We start from the raw sequence: 5,142 nt of genomic DNA on the forward strand, positions 1-5,142 counted from the left end.
TGTGTGTGTGTGTGTGTGTGTGTGTGTGTGTGTGTGTGTGTGTGTGTCTGTGTCTGTGTGTCTGTGTGTGTCTGTATGTCTGTGTGTGTGTGTGTGTGTGTGTGTGTGTTAAGTCCGTGTCTTTATTGTTTGCCAGAGGCCACTTAGGAATCCCAGGGGTTGTGTTCTTGCTCATTTTGTGGCTTGCAAGTGGGCGAACTCTGTGTGTCCTGCCACAGTGTCGTCGTCCTACTGTGCTGTGTCTCGCCATGCTGTATTGTAGGTGGTGACAACCCTCTCATCACCGATGGGAAACTGCCGACTCCCACAGTTCCAGGGCACCCTCCTCCTTCCTCTCCACGCACCAAGCGGGCTCTCAGTTCTCCCTCTGTATTTGTATGGTCTCCATTGGGAGTTTGAAATGTGACCCAATGGCTTATGTGTCTGCTGCTCCCTGATCAGCTTCCGAAAAGAAGGCCTGCTTTCTTAGTTCTTTCACGTTGCTGGGATAAGACACCATGACCTAGGTAACATATAAAAGAAATGTTTATTTGGGGCTTACGGTTTTAGAGGTTGAACCCATGGCTGTCAGGGAGGGGAGCATGGTGGCTGGTAGGCATGGTGTTAGAGCAGTGGCTGAGGTTCAGTCACATCTTGAGATACAAGGATGAAGCGGAGAGAGCTAGCTGAAAATGGTGTGGGCTTTTGAAACTCAAAGCCTGCCCCTCAAAACATACCTCCTTCTAATCTTTCCCAAACAGTTCCACCAACTGGTAAACCAAATATTCAAATATATGAGCCTGTGGGAGCCACTCTCATTTCAAACCACCGCACCTGCAGTGAGTTCATCAAGCACCGTATAGACAGTGGATCAGTAACTACTGAGAGTTTTTTGCTGTTGTTTGCTTTTTTCAAAGCAAAAAGCTGAGTACTAACTTTTTTGTTTTGTTTTGTTTTTTTATTTGTCTGTTTTTCAAGACAGGGTTTCTCTGTGTAACTTTGGCTGTCCTGGAAGTCACTCTATAGACCAGGCTGGCCTTGAACAAACCAAGATTGCTTGCCTCTGCCTCCCGAGTGCTGGTATTAGAGGTGTGTGCCACCAGTGCCTGTCTGACTTTTTTTTTTAATTTTTTATTAATTACACTTTATTCATTTTGTATCCCCCCATAAGCCCCTCCCTCCTCCCCTCCTGATCCCACCCTCCCTCCCCTTTCTGCATGCAAGCCCCTCCCCAAGTCCACTGATAGGGGAGGTTCTCCTCTCCTTTCTGATCTTAGTCTATCAGTTCTCATCAAAAGTGGCTGCACTGTCCTCTACCGTGGCCTGTTAAGGCTGCTCCCCCCTCAGGGGGAGGTGATCAACGAGCAGGCCAATCAGATTATGTCAGAGGCAGTCCCTCTTCCCATTGCTATGTAACCCACTTGGACACTGAACTGCCATGGGCTACACCTGTTCCAAGTCATCTCCACGAATAGTCCTTGGTTGGAGTATGAGTCTCTGGGAAGTTCCCTGTGTTCAAATTATCTTGTTCTGTTGCTCTCCTTGTGGAGTTCTCGTCCCCTCCAGCTCTTACTATTTCCCACTTCTTACATAAAATTCCATTCACTCTGCCCATCAGTTGGCCATCAGGCTCAGCCATACCACTCCTAGGCATATACCCAAAAGAGGCGCAAGTACACAAAAAGGACATTTGCTCAACCATGTTTGTAGCAGCTTTATTTGTAATAGCCAGAAGCTGGAAACAACCCAGATGCCCCTCAACTGAAGAATGGATGCAGAAACTGTGGTACATCTATACAATGGAGTATTACTCAGCAATGAAAAATAAGGAAATCATGAAATTTGCAGGTAAATGGTGGGACCTGGAAAGGATCATCCTGAGTGAGTTGTCCCAGAAGCAAAAAGACATGCATGGTATATACTCACTCATATAAACATACAATATAGAATAAACCCACTAAAATCTGTACATCTAAACAAACTAAGCAAAAGAGAGTACCCTAACTAAAATGTTCAATCCCCATCCTGAAAGGCAAAAAGGATAGACAGCAGAAGAAAAAGAAGATAGGAAACAACCTCAGAACCTGCTACAGAGGGCCTCTGAAAGCCAGAAGAAAACAGGAAACAACCTTGAAACCTGCCACAGAGGGCCTCTGAAAGCTTCTGCAGTATAGACTGTCAAAGCAGATGCTGTCTGACTTTTTTAAGTCTTCTCAGATGAATAAACACTTTCCCTAACTCGCCCTAACGTTAAAGCCTGCATCAAGTGCCATATTGCCACCACAGGCGACCTTCTAAGTTCAATGTTGTCACAGCTTGTGCTGTGCTTTCCCTTGAAGAATGGGCTCATGCAGGCAAGCTGTGCTTGTGTAGCCTACCTTCCTAAAGATTAGCTCCCATCTCCCGCCCACCTTTCTTACATGTTTCTAAGAATTTCTTCTGTGCTTCATCTGGCATGAGACCTTGCTACACTTTGAAAAGGCAGTACTGCCCAGAGCACTCCACAGGTGCTCAGGTTCTGAGCTGAAGGTCTGGGTACCAGAGGCAGGCTGAGGGGTAGAGGATGCCACATTCGGATTCTGGGGGCTTCTCTAACTAGCTCTGACGTCAGCGCCCAGGTTTGGACCTCATTGATAAACAGAAGTGTAGTTCACAACTCTGGGCACAGTGTTTAAGGTTGGAAGAGTTACTTCTACAGAACGATTACTGGAGTGAAAAAAGAGGTTTGTTTGAGATAAAAAGGGATAATTTCATATGGCTTGAGAGCTGCTTTTGCATGTGAGCAGGCTGTGTGTTCTCCAGCATCTTAGAGAAAGCTCCGCCTGAACCTGCAGCCATCCATCTCCTGTCTCACACCTTTCCTCGTTCAAGGAGGAAGTAGTTGAGGGCTGAGGTGGCTCGGTCAACAATGAGCCTGTTACAGAGGACCTCGTGGGAAAGCCTGACACTAGTGGGTGGAGACAGGCAGATCTCGGAAGCTCACTGGCCAGCCAGGCTAGTTAAGTCAGTGAGAAACCCTGTCTCACAGGTGGAAGGAGTAGAGGAAGATACTTAGACTACGTCACCTCCAAACAAGTTCAGCTACGCTTACATGCACACACAGAGAACAGCAGTAATAGTTACGAAAACAGTTGCATTTGTGCCCAGACGCAGAGTTTTGAGGGCTCCTCTACAGAATCTTCATCTGTTCCCTGATTCAGTACAAAATTGCAGTCTTTATATTTCTCCCCATCCATTCTTGAAGAGACTGAAAATGGTCCCATTATTTCCGGATTCTATGTTATGACAGTTAAAAGTGGTTTTTAAAGTTTCCTAAACTTGACAGTTTTGCTGCTAAAATACTACAGCACCACTCTGTCCCCCCAAAATACCACTATATAAGTTCATATTTAAGTACGTATCAATCACTACATACAGACTTGGAGAGGGAATGGAGCAAGTGGAGGGTGATTCACCAGTTACTAATTGGCAAGTATGTTGAACACTGAGTGAGAGACCAGAGTGGGGGGCGTTGGAGTGAGGGTAATTAATCATCGGAGCACCTCTTTTCCTCCGTTCTGCCTGCTGCTTCGGGCATGTAAATTGTTGCTTTCTCTTTGACAGCTGTATCTCTATTTAAAATGCTTTCCAGTAAGTGTTCAGATGGCCTTCAGAAAACCAGAGGTGGACGTTTTCCTCTTCAGGCCTACATTTTCCCAGGGCCCTTATGTCTGAAAGCCTATTCAGGGGTCTGGGTAGCTCAGTGGTAGAGCCTAGCATGCACAGATTCATGGGTGCCATTTCAACACTGGAAAAGACTTTTTCTTCAAGACAGTTCCCCAGGTCTGAGTCGAAGACAAGATAGTAAGACAATGCTGAGTCCTGTTTGTTGGCTAAATGGTCTCACACAAAGGAGAGTGGGTGTAACTCTCTGGCTCTCGCTTGTACCAGGTGAGCTCCCATGTAAGGCGTGAAGGGAGCCCACCAATTCAGCCACCACCCCGCCTATGTAGCAGAAGACGGCAGTTGGCACACGGGCACCAAATATCTGTTTACCCTACCTTTCCTGAAGGCAGCGTTGTGAAGGCTATGTATTGAAAGGTGACATCTAAGCTGTGGTTAGAGAACACGCTGAGCACATCCCTTGTCCCAAAAGCAAAAAGAAAAGTAAAGCAGGTGGGATCTTTTTCTGATACGAGCCTATCCACGTGTGCCTGGCGTACCCTTACGGTGTGACAGGAAACCGGGCTCCCGTCACCCTTTCTGAGGCACTGGCTTGCTAATGGGGAGCAGCTGTGGTCTGGCTGTGTTTTCTGACGTGCTTGTCTTTTAGACAGGTAACTTTAAATCAGTGCGGCAGTAAGGACCAGGACCATCTGATTAATCTTGTATTGGTGCCTTTCTGTTAACTCAAATGGATGCCTGTCTCACCTTGGTTCTCAGCATTGTTTACTGGAGGCCACTATGATAAGGCAGGAGGTGATTAGCCAGCCAAGCTGAGCTCTATCTGTAAACTTAAACATCCTAAACGAGATTGAAGATCGCCCCTCACAGCCAGTAAACATTTGTGTCTTTGCTCTGGTTTTTATTTCATGGGTGCATGGGGTGTCTTTAACTTTTTTTTTCTTGTTTGCTGTTAAAGACAAAACAACAGTTTCATGATGGTGTACTTATCACTAAGTACAATACCGCCCATGATGGTAACTCTCTGTGCCTGTGACAGAATTCCTGAGAGAAGTAACCCAAGAAGAAGAAGAATCTCCTTGGGTTTATGGTTTCAGAAGTTAAAAGCCCAGGGGTAAGGCGGAGTACCATGGTTCTAGAAGCATGTGATAGAGAAAGCAGCTGGCCTCCTGACAGATAGGGAGCAGAGCGAGAAGAAAAGGCTAGAAGGTGGGGGAGGGAAGGAGTCGCTTCAAAGGTACACCCCTAAAGACCTTTTCATCAGCTAGTTCCAGCCTCCTAGCTTCTGTTGACATCCAGTAACGCCATCGGATCAGGAGTCCATCTGTGGATTAACCCACCAATTAGCTTAGAGCTCACACAAGCTTCACCAGCTGGGCACCAGGCCTTCAACACATGAGCCTTGGGATGTTTCACACCCAAAGCCTACACCCAGCTAACATACATATGCAAATGTGTGTGTGTGTGTGTGTGTGTGTGTGTGTGTGTGTGTGTGTGTGT

The 5,142-nt window shown here is 46.5% G+C and overlaps 1 protein-coding gene across 1 annotated transcript in view; it reads left to right on the forward strand.

The window, feature by feature from the left end:
- Positions 1 to 5,142, forward strand: part of Pip4k2a (phosphatidylinositol-5-phosphate 4-kinase type 2 alpha) — a 157,214-nt gene that overhangs the window by 93,119 nt on the left and 58,953 nt on the right. The gene's annotated exons all lie outside the window — the stretch shown is intronic.

The sequence above is a fragment of the Psammomys obesus genome, unplaced genomic scaffold (genome assembly GCF_907164565.1).
Source record: "Psammomys obesus unplaced genomic scaffold, mPsaObe1.curated_primary_1811, whole genome shotgun sequence".
NCBI lineage: Eukaryota > Metazoa > Chordata > Mammalia > Rodentia > Muridae > Psammomys > Psammomys obesus.